At 40.9% G+C, this 12,554-nt stretch overlaps 1 non-coding gene across 1 annotated transcript; it reads left to right on the top strand.

Annotated features, from left to right (window-relative positions):
* The first annotated feature begins 12,212 nt into the window (after nt 1-12,212).
* Nucleotides 12,213-12,319, top strand: LOC131241735 (small nucleolar RNA R71). Its single transcript, XR_009169295.1, has one exon. It is a non-coding gene; the product is annotated as a small nucleolar RNA R71 (small nucleolar RNA).
* Nucleotides 12,320-12,554: the final 235 nt, after the last annotated feature.

The raw sequence follows: 12,554 nt of genomic DNA, 5'->3' as shown, positions 1-12,554 counted from the left end.
CTTGAAACCCTATGGCCCAACTTTCAGCTCGACACAAAACTCTAATGGGCCATAGCAAAGAGAAATGCAAATCAAGGGAGGAGGTTGTTTCCTTTTCCCATGGCCTACCAGAGTTTTGTATCAGGCTGAAAGTTAGCCTTGTGAGGTTTCAAGGGGTGCCACGTCACGTTGACCTTTTAAATTTTGTGCTTAAGACAAGTGTGCAAATGTGCGTACGTGAGCCCTATATATATATATATATGGGAAATGGTACTATGCGGTCGAGCGCATACAACCCTACCATACGGTCAAGTCATGTGTCCCATCTTCCACCATTGGATAATAAAATTTGAATTGAACTCGGCTCGGCTCGGTCCTTAAGCCTGACTAGCCAGCTCGGCTTGATTTGATCAGCAGCTCGGGCCAGTTCGAGCCAAGATCGAGCCAAGTTCGCCATTGCAGCATTTTCACAAATACCTGGATTGCACCTTCAAAATCTCATTGTATTTGAGACAACAGCAATGGTTTTACAGGTATTTTATCAAACACCTTCTAAGCAACATAAAAATCAAGAAAAAAAGGGTGTTGGTTTCATCTACATACCTTCCTTGCCACTAGTCACACATCTTGGAGTCATTTCATCAAACACTTGGTGAGCAACATCAATATCAAAGTAATTGAGTCACCGAATTGGTTCGATCCGAGTTCGATTCAAGCTGGATTCGATCCGAGTCAAGTCGATCTGGGGCCAGCTCGAACTCGGCTCAAACTCATTTTCGGGCTTAAAAAATTAGCTTGACTGGGCTCGAACTCAGCTTCGAATCTAGTTTTTTCGAGTCAAGTCGAGTGAGCTAACCAAGCTAGCTCGGTTCGTGTACACCTCTATGTCCCGTCTTCCACCCTTGGATAATAAAATTTGAAAAATATACCCTGTGCATGCCAGCGATGTAAATAAAGGAGTTTTTTCCTATTGTACGCCTCACGTTTAAGCCAGCAACCTTATCACGCCCGTCCAAACTTACTATACCAAACTACGCCCCTAGTGTACGAGTGACTTTTCACAGGACCAAAATACCCCTGCCATTCCTTTTGGAAGCGGATTGGCTGGTGTGCGAAGACGAGCATTGACGCTCCTCGAACTCCGAGTTGTATGAATGGTTCAAAAGATATCAAAGTTACATGGGCCCTACAGTTATGTATTTATTATATCGACAACGTTCATCCACATTTCGAGATCATTTTAGAGCATTATCCAAAAAAGAATCATCTCCAAAGATCAATTGGACCACACCACAAATAGCAGTGGGGATATTAATTTTCACGGTTAAAAATTTCGTAAAGCCCACCATAACATTTATTTTCCATCCAATCTATTCATAAGGTCACAAAGTCCTAGATGAAGAGGAAAAACAAATTTCATATTGATCCAAAACTTCTGACCCCTAAAAGGGTTTCAATGGTAGACATTCAATACCCCGTTGCTTTTTACAATGTGGTCCACTTGATAGTTAGATCTGTTTTATTTTTCGTCTTGAGCCTTAATATGAGCTCGCCAAATGGATGGATGGTTTGGATATAACACATACCTCATGATAAGACCCACAGAACTTGCTGACGTGAATACACTTATACACCAGCCAATTCGCTTCCTGTTTCATAGGCGGCACTACCACCGATCCGGTACCAGCCTTCTAAGAAATTTGATGCCTCAAATGAAGGGAAAGTGGGGTATTTATAGGCCCCCATAGTGTGAACCCTCGAAACTTGTGCCATGGGGCCCACTTCACATAATTCGTACACTTCAATCCAAACACCTTAACGATAAGTTGTACGGACCCACGCAACTATGATGAGCTGCGCGGTCTCGCGCAACTAATGTATTTCGCGCAACTCTTTGTACCGCGTAACTTGACTTCTTTCAATCCTTTTTTACTTCAATCTTCTTTCTTTGCTTACTCCTTTTACTCGATTTTTGTGCTCCAACACATCTATTATTCCATCCCCAACTCCAACGACTGCCAGACTTTCTGAACCTCAAGATGTATCCCCATCTGTTCCTCAATCATCATCTGCTCATAGAGATTTGTCATCTCCAGCTGTTCGTAGAGATTCATCATCTCCAGTCACCAGATCACAAACTCAAGCTAGATCTTCTGTCTCCCCTGTATTGCTGCCACAGAGGAACCTGTCCTTGCTGATAAGATAAGATCTCAGTGGAAAGGAAAACAGGTGGTCATTGGAGAACCGACTTTGGATTCATCATCATCAGAGGAGGAAGATGAAGAATCCTCCTCTGGTAGTTCTTCTTCTACCAAGAGTGAATCATCCTCTAGTGACTTAAAAGAAGAGGGTGAATTGAATATGGATGAAGAAGAAGAAGAAGGGAAGGTGGACATCAATGATGAAGAGCAAGTCATTGCAACTACTGAAGTAGACGAAGAAATGCCTCAAGATCCTGTTGCTTCTCATACAATTGCTATAGAGGCTAATGAGGAAGAAGAACCTCTTGATTATGGAGAATATGAAGATGTACCCGGGGTTGACTTGAGTACGTCATTAGTAATAATTACTCCCCTCTCCTGCGTACAATACTTTCAAGTTTGATAGTCGGTAATGCAACAATTTCAGAGACTCTTCCAGCCTCTACAGGTGCAGGTCAAACTGTCATGACTATTCCTGCTTCCGACACACCTTCTACTAGAACGGCTAAAACATCTATTGCGCCCTTAGTCAGAACCAACACAATGGCTCACAAAATAATCTTAATTTCCAACTAAGCTGATTGATACCACAACTCAGACTACGGTTGCCTCTAGTACTGAGGCTAGAGCACCATCTTTTGTTGATATGACTTTGGATGTGCCTGGTCCTTCATCCCTTCCTGAGAGGGTGCAATCTGTAGAGATACCAGCTCAATTCCAGTAGCTTCGACTGCAGGTATATTTATTTAATCTCCTATTTTGCGATGTTATTTCATAAATTCCTTTCTAGTTCATATTTTATTATATGTATATTTTTGTAGCTCGCCCCATTTCGAGTGGTTCTGCAAGCTCCAATTCCGTTGACATTGTTTCAAATATAACATCTTTGGAGAAGATTCCCCCTCATGCATGGATTCTGTTAAAAGCTTCCTTGTCAGTGGCCGTATATATTTTCAAAGATCCAACACAATGGCCAGATTTGGAAATGGCATTGGCATCTCTAGACAACGCCGCGAGGATGGCGAAAATAAACATTTCTCCTTTGCGCGAATCTCTCACTCATTTTTGCGCCACACTTCGTAAACTGGAGTCTACTCGAGATATGACTATTGCCCCCCGAAATACTTGCTCGCCAGAAGAAGCCGCTATAGCTTGAAGATAAGTTTGTGAGGGCAATGACGACAATTTCTAGGTACAATAGAGAATTCAATTCTCTCCATGAACAAGTGAATGCTTCTAAGCATTCTTTGTTGGTTATTGGCAAGAAGAGTTTGAGTCTTAAACAACAAATTTTTGATCTTGAGACTCAAGAGCATGAAATAGATTTAAAGACCAGCAAGCTTGAAGCTGACATTGAAGATATCATGCAAATAACTAATCTGGAATAGTCGAAATTTTCGAAAGATGAAGTAGTCATAGCTTCCTTGAAACAGCTATCTGCGCAACTCTAATAGCCTGAATTGCATAGTCACATGGAGGGGATGAATTTTGTTGGCTAACCAATCACTATGTCGGATAAACATGCATCTGATCCACCTTGTCCATCAGTTGCACTGTCAAATTTTTGCTATGAATCCTGGAAATTCAATGAAATCTAGGATTGTAACCAATATGCACCACTTCTTTTTCCTATCCACAGTCGCATTATTAGAACAAGCAATTCTAGCGACTTTCAGAGTGAAAGTCTTCATTTTTGTTGGGTTTTACAAATTTTCAAGAAGTAGGGCCCGTGAATGGATGGGTTTGGCTTGGATTTAAAGTGATTTGTTTGGGCTTGTCAAGCCTAGTCTATTACAAGATTTTATTTTGCATAGTTGAGGCTTAAGTGGACCATTAAATTAGAGCTAGCAATGGTCTAAGTCTGTTAAGCTCATGGACCAGTGTTCACTCCCCAAGCATAGGGTTGTGATGTAGTAATAAACTCAGTGAGACCGAGGTCGAATCCCAAGGGACTGAAACCTGTACGTTTATCTGAAACTAACTAAAATTAGAACTAGACTAAGATGAAATCTAAATCAGGTGAATATGAGTGAATAATGGTGAAAGAGGAAACTAAAATTTGTAGAAATCAAAGGTGATAAACTAGGGATTCAGAGGATCCACTTGTAGAGATTAGGGAGATTTATGCTTGATTTATGAACTCAACTAGACTTCGAGTCCCATCTACATCCAGTTGGAAGATATACCACTAAAACACAATCTGAACTTCTTTTGATCTAGTTTTCAAAGAGATGAAAGGTATGAGAATTAGAGTCGATTCTATCACAAAACCATGCCCATGAGACAAAATAAACAACAGAACTAAACTAATTCACAACCAATCAAAAGATATATGGATGTTAAGAAGGATTCCGTCATCCAACCATGTCCAAGGGGCAATAGTGAACAACAGGGCTTCCTAATTTCATAACAAAAAAATAAGGGAAAGAAAATACTCAAAGCCATCGCAAATCCATTGTAATTTAAGTCACAACAAACCATTAAAAACTGAAAGCATTCCTATTAATCAACTAAAATCAAACGTCAGTTCATAAACATGAATCCAAGGCATAAAATCGTCCCATCACGCTACAAGCTTCACCTCTTAGCCCTAGCTAAGAGGTTTAGCCAACCATGATTGGGCTAATTCTCAAACAATTCATAAATAAAAAAACTAATCAAACCAGCAACTGAAAAACTCTCCCTTTTACTGCCGTTCAAACGTCCCAGCCGCAGGTTGAATGCAACTTCCCCAAGCTCCCCACGTCCAAAAACTTGGATCCCTCCCTCTCTCTTCTCTCTTGTATTTTATACATCCAGGGGTGGTGGAACTTCCACATCACGAAGACGGTGAGAGGATCCGTTGGAGCTTTTACGCAGCTGTCTTGTAAAACAACATGGACAGCGTCCAGTTTTCACGAGCAGAGCACCATCCTCGGCGTTGCTACAGTCGTTGGGGCTCACGTCGATGTTTTATGAAAAATCAAGTCTATCCATTGGATTGATCTTGAAAAACCATCCGGGTATGGATGTTTGTGGATTGGATTTGGTGTGGCCCATCAGAGTTCTTCTTGCACCGTTCGTCTTCCTTTTAGATGGTTGAAAACCGATCTCCATTTCTTCCTTCAATTCCGTCATCTAAGCTTGGATGATAGGGAGTGTGGGCTTCTGATGGACAGCCCAGATCCGACTGATGAAGCACGGTGGTGGCCCACAAAATTCATCCGTAGGCTCTGTTTGCGAAACAGAGTTTACGGTGCTGTGATGATCGGTGGGCCCCACCTTGATGTCTAGGGAGAAATCCACCACGTCCATTGAAATCCTAGCGAAAATCCAGTTAGGAAAGAGTAGTTTTGGTAGGTTCTTGTGTGGCCCACTGTACTAACTCAATTCGCCGTTCATCTTACGTCTTTTGACGATCCACATGCATAAATGTGTATGGGTCCAAAAGTCCACCTAGGTGAGGGTATTCCCTACCCTAGAGACACAATGGACAGCTTTGATCATCATAATGGATGATGGATGGGCCCCACAGCAATCAACCGGTGGACGTGCGTCCGACTGCTAGCGTGGAAAATGATTTTGAGTTGGTCAGCACACGCTGACCGACTTCATAGGATGCGGTGTACGTTGAGTGCACCTATGCACTGTGCACTAGCATTGCTAGTGGGATCCACTCGTGATGTTCATGATAAATCCGCTCCGTTCATCTAAATTTTCAGCTTATTTAACCTGTTGAGATCATAATTGAAGCATATCCGGATGCCAGGTGGGCCCTAAATCAGGATTTAAAGGGGCTGATCTGTCCATTGGGCCACTTCCACAGGGATCTGGGAGCTGATATTCAACGTGTATGGTTAATTTATGGTCTTCAAGACATGTATGAAGTTTGGAGCCGATCGGATGGTGGGAACCCTATGATCTTGCATTATGGACGTCTTTCAGGCCTGTTTAAAGTGAGTGGCTGGAATTTCTCTGATCTCTGACGTGTAAATCCTTTATCTTGGTCCCATAGAGTCTCGTCCAATGCCTTGATGATGCTTGAGCATTAAATCCATGCCTTTAACCTCCTTTTCAATCCATGCTCGTCAATTCTCCTTGCATCACAAACACAGTTAAAATAGCCCGTTAAAACATTATCATGTTCGTAATTCAGGTAACAACTGGGGTCTAATATGCAATATTTGACCCTCAACACAACCCCCAACCAGCATTTTGCTAGTCCCGAGCAAAGTATGCGAAAAATAGATTAAAAATTACAGGACAATTTCTATAAACTCGAGTGATTTTTGAAAACAATCTAGAACTAGAAGTCTAAGATTCATAATTGTTGGCATTACCTTCTCCCGGAATCAAGCTCATGGTAAACTTCATAATCAAGTTCAAATATTAATCCATTAATTAAAACAATTCTAAACATTGAATTCCATGAGTGTGTAGTGTAATCTCGGCTTAACACTATTAAGATTCACTTCTCTATTTCAGGATATCATTGGTAACCACAAGAGAATTCATGATAACCTAAACCAAAACTTGATCCATTCTTCTAGCTTTTGATGATTTTCACACTATGTCAACTTTTTAAAAGTAAAGCCAATGAGGGGAATCAAATCCTCACCTATAGGGAGCAAACCTATGGTGAAGACTGTACACCCAACTTTTTCACATATCATCCATGGGGGATTAAATCTACACCTATAGGGAGCAAACCTATGGTGTAGACCATTCGCCCAATCCTTTCAATTTCTCAGGTTGGTTCCTTTCAAGCTTAGTGATCACCAAGTTAATCCTTTAATATCGAACTGAACCCTTAATGGATAAACGACATGTGTTTTGTGAACTCATGACTCAATCAATATTTAAAACCTCTAACCATGGATTAATAGTTCGAACTTAACTGTGAATTCTAACAAATAGCTGAATCCAAAAGTCATAAATTTTCAACATCACTTATCTTGTAATTTTAAATCCAAGATGGCCGTCAAAATCACTTCAAATTCATACAAAATTTCAGAAAAAATTAAAAATTTTCACAATTTTTGCCTCAAGACCAAGAAAATACTGATTGGGTAACCTGATCTCCCACCCCCAACCTAAAATCTACATTGTCCTCAATGTAAAAGATATGCTCACAATGTACATGTGACAATGAAAGTAAATGAGAAGTAATGGAAAGATTGTACCTGGACGAGGGATTCAAAAAGCTTTTACACAAAGATCTCAGCATGAAAGCAAATTAACACAAGAGAGAAACTGACAAAAGAAAACTATCCTAAAACAATGTAGAAAGCAAATTAACCTAGAACAACATAAAGCAAACTACCCTAATCCCATGAAAACAGGAAACCTACCTATACCTCCATCAGACTAGGAGATCAATCTTGGTAAACAGGATTAGTCAAAGGTATGGACATGTCCTCTGAATCAAATTTCTTGACAAATGGCTTTAAGCGATGTCCATTTACTTTAAACTTCTTGCCATTGTCAGGATCTCTTATCTCAACAGCCCCATGAGGATACGCAGTGACCACAATATAAGGGCCAGTCCAACGAGATCGAAGCTTACCTGGAAAGCGATGTAATCGAGAATTATACAAAAGGACTTTTTGACCAGGTATGAATGATTTCCGTAGAATACGTTAGTCATGAAACGCCTTCATTCTATCCTTGTAAATTCTCGAGTTCTCGTATGCATCGTTCCGGATTTCTTCGAGTTCATTCAACTGAAGTTTGCGTAGCGAGCCAGCGTTGTCCAGATTGAAATTCAAATTTTTGATCGCCCAGTATGCTTTATGTTCCAACTCCACAGGCAAATAATAAGCCTTCTCATAGACAAGTCTAAAGGGAGACGTTCCAATAGGGGTTTTAAACGTAGTACCGTATGCCCATAAGGCATCGGTCAATCGGGTTTACCAATCCTTACGATCAGGGTTAACCGTTTTCTCTAGGATATGTTTGATCTTCCTATTGGAAATCTCAGCTTGTCCGCTTGTCTATGGATGGTATGGGGTGCTCACCTTGTGAGAGATACCGTATTTCTTCATTAAGCTTTCGAATGGTCTATTACAAAAGTGTGAGCCCCCATCACTAATGATAGCTCGAGGCATTCGAATCGGGAAAGGATGTTCTCTTTTAGGAATTTAATGACCGTGCGATGGTCATTATTCCAACACGGAATCGCTTCAATCCATTTAGTGACATAGTCTACAACGAGCAAAATATATAAATGTCCAAAAGATTGGAGGAATGGTCCCATGAAATCAATGCCCCAACAATCAAATGCTTCTATGATAAGAATGAGATTCAAGGGCATCATATTTCGATGGGACAACACTCCCAATTTCTGACAACGCTCACAAGCTTTGCAAAACTCATGAGTGTCCCTGAACATAGTGGGCCAATAAAAGCCACACTGTAAAATCTTGGCTGTGGTTTTTTTGACAGAAAAGTGACCACCACAGGCCTGTGAATGACAGAAAGAGATGATACTCTGATGCTCAACGTCTGGCACACATCTCCTCAGGATTTGGTCTAGGCAATATTTAAATAAATATAGATCATCCTAGAAAAAGTTACGTACCTTGGTAAAAAATTTCTTCTTATCTTGTGCAGTCTAATGTGTCGGTATGGAACCTATGGCAAGATAATTAGCGATATCAGCAAACTAAGGTGAATGGGAGACTCTGAACAGTTGTTCATCAGGGAACATATCATTGATATGGGTCGCCTCAAGGGAATCAGAGGTATTAAGGCGAGCAAGGTGATCGGCCACTATGTTCTCTTCTCCTTTTTTATCTTTAATTTTCAAATCAAATTCTTGGAGTAAAAGGATCCATCTTATCAGGCGGGGCTTAGAATCATTCTTAGAAAGAAGATACTTGAGTGCCGCATGATCTATGTAGATAATGATCTTGGATCCGATCAGGTAGGACCTAAATTTGTCCAAGGCGAACACTACGGCTAAGAGTTCTTTTTCCGTAGTCGAGTAGTTCACTTGGGCAGGATTTAGAGTCATACTCGCATAATGAATGACGTAAGGCCTCTTATCTTTTCTCTGACCTAGAACCGGTCCAAGAGCATAATCAGAAGCGTCGCACATAAGCTCAAAAGGAAGGCTCCAGTCGGGTGGTTATATGATGGGTGCACTAGTCAACATGCCCGTAAGCTTAGTGAAAGCTTCCTGACATGGCTTAGTCCACTCGTATGGTGCATCCTTTTGACGTAGATTACGTAAAGGATGAGAGATGAGACTAAAGTCCTTTATGAATCTTCTGTAAAACCCAGCATGTCCTAAGAAGGATCGCACGTCCCGTATGTTCTTGGGTGGGGGTAGGTTGGAGATAAGATCAATTTTTGCCTTATCCACCTCAATTCCTTTGGACTAGATAATATGTCCAAGGACAATTCCCTTATGAACCATGAAATGACACTTCTTCCAATTAAGTACCAAGTTCTTTTCTTCACATCTTTTCAACACACATTTAAGACTATCTAAGCACTTGCTGAAAGATGAACCGAAAATAAAGAAATCGTCCATGAAGACCTCTAGATATTTTCCCACCATGTCAAAAAAGATACTCATCATACATCGCTGAAAGGTGGCAGGGGCATTACATAATCCGAATGGCATCCTTCTGTAGGCAAAGGTGCCGTAGGGACATGTAAATGTGATCTTTTCCTGGTCCTCAGGGGCGATTTCAATCTGATTGTAGCCCGAATACCCGTCAAGGAAACAGTAATAGGAATGACCAGCTAGCCTTTCCAAGATTTGATCAATGAAGGGCAAAAGAAAGTGGTCCTTCCTCGTGATGGTATTCAGCTTCCTGTAATCAATGCACATTCTCCAACCAGTAGTAACTCTAGTCGGTACGAGTTCATTATTGACATTGGCTACGATGGTGATCCCAAACTTCTTAGGAACTACCTGAGTTGGACTCACCCATTGACTATCGAATATGGGGTATATGATACCCACATCCAATAGTTTAAGAACTTCGGCCTTAACCACTACCCTCATGTTTGGATTTAGTCTACGTTGTGATTGTCGAGCGGTCTTCGCATTATCCTCAAGATATATATGGTGAGTACAAATCGAGGGGTCAATTCCCTTGAGGTCCGCTATCGTCCATCCAAGGGCTCATTTATGCTCAATGAGAGTAGATATGAGCATACTCTCCTGTTCTTTCTCCAGGTGGGCAGAGATCACCACCGGGTATGTCTCATCTTGACCTAAATAAACATATTTCAAATCAGAGGGCAAAGGTTTTAGGTCAAGCTTCAGTAGCTTGAGGTTAGACGGTAGAGGCACTACATCAGTTTGGGGCAACTCTTCAAATTGTGGCCTCCACCGGTTAACTTCAAGTACCAGTGCAGTATCAAGTAAGACACACGTCTCCCTAATCATGTCATCATCAAAATCATGGGAGTGGGTCAGGCACGTCTCTAGAGGGTCAGAGGATAAGGTCAGAGGTGTCGTATCTTCTACGAAAGAGTCAATCATGTTAATGTCATGGAAGTCGTCACCATCCTCTAAGTTTCTGCCGTTATTGAAAAAGATGTTTGACTCCAATGTCATATTCCCAAAAGACATAGTCATGACACCAGTCCTGCAATTGATAATTGCGTTTGAAGTGGCAAGGAATGGGCGATCAAGAATGACAGGAATCTGAGTGTTCAGGATGATAAAATCTACAGGATAGTAAAATCTATCAATTTGGACCAACATATCCTCAATTATCCCCCTTGGTACACGAACAGAGCGATCAGCAAGTTATAGTGTGGTTAGGGTGGATTTTAATTCACTCAAACTTAACTATTTGTATACCGAGTAAGGAATCAGATTGACGCTCGCTCCTAAGTCAAGAAGTGCGTGATCAATTCGATGGTCCCCGATTACACATGATATGGTTGGGCTACCAGGATTTTTGAATTTCTGTGGCACGTCTTGCTTTAGGATGGCGCTCACTTTCTCGGTCAAGAAGATCTTCTTTTGAATACTCTGCCGTCTTTTAGTTGTGCATAAGTCTTTCAGAAATTTGGCATATGAAGGTATCTGTTTTACGACATCAAGTAGAGGAATGTTGACTTTCACTTGTTTCAACACCTCTAGGATATCTTGAGAGTTAGATAGAGGTTTTGGTGAGACCAACCGTTGGGGAAATGGAGCAACTGGCTTTTCTAGAAGTTCCGGTTCTAATTTTTGTGAAGCCTCACTAGATCCATCATTGTTGTCCTCTTCTGGTTCTTGAGGCTTTTCGGGCCTAACCGGAAGGGTTTTATCATTGATCTTCCCACCCCTAAGAGTGGTGATGGATTTAGCGTGCTCCATTTGATTTGAAGAGCTGAGATTACTTCTCTCGTATTGCGGTTTAGGATTGGGGAGCGGTTGTGCAGGAAGCATCCCCTTTTCTATAACCGTCATACGTGAATCCATCTTTTAAAGAAAATCTCGCATTGCCTGGGTCAGCTCTTGCATGAAATTTTGAACCGGTTCTTCTTGATGTTTCCCCTAAATTGGATTTTGATTGAAGAAACTGAGGGGTAGCAGTTTGTCCATTTCTCCAACTAAAGTTTGGATGATTTTTCCAACTAGGATTGTACGTATTAGAGGTTAGTCTATTGAAAGGTCTTTGATAAGTATTTACGACATTGGATTGTTCATTCAACACTTCTCGAAAGGCAGGTATCATAGGACAATTTTCAGTTGTATGAATGTTACAATCACAGATGCCGCAAACACTTTCATTAACCTTATCCTTCTTTCTTTCCATAGCCTCAACTTTTCTTATGAGCGTAGTTACTTTATACTTGAGATCATCCTCTTCTTTCAAGAGATACAATCCACCTTTCTCGTTAGATTGAGTCGGCCTAGACGTGGTGTTCGATTTTGGGTAATAGTCCCATGATTGTGTTTTTTCAGCAAGACTATCGAGGTAATCCCATACCTCGTCAACATTTTTATTAATGAATTCTCCATTACACATTGTCTCGACCATTTGGCGCATGGAAGATGTCAGTCTATCGTAGAAAAAATTTGTAATGCGCCACGTTTCAAAGCCGTGTTGTGGGCATGAACTGACCAAATCCTTGAACCTTTCCCAACATTGGTAAAATGTTTCATCCTCCTTTTAGGTGAAGTTCATGATTGCTTTTCTAAGGATAATCGTTTTATGATGTGGAAAAAATTTCTTTATAAATTTCTTCTGCATATCATTCCATGTGCCAATAGATCTAGGACACAGTGAATGTAACCACGTCTTAGCCTTCTCCTTCAAGGAAAAAGGAAAGAGTTTCAGCCTGACTGTGTCCTCAGACACATTTTGAAAATATAAAGTGGCTATGATCTCATCAAACTCTTTCAAATGTAAATATGGTTCTTTAGATTCAAGCCCATGG

This window comes from Magnolia sinica, chromosome 3, assembly GCF_029962835.1.
Source record: "Magnolia sinica isolate HGM2019 chromosome 3, MsV1, whole genome shotgun sequence".
Classification (NCBI taxonomy): Eukaryota; Viridiplantae; Streptophyta; class Magnoliopsida; order Magnoliales; family Magnoliaceae; genus Magnolia; species Magnolia sinica.
The sequence above is the reverse complement of the archived record's forward strand: the minus strand, read 5'-3'. Positions and strand labels throughout refer to the sequence as shown.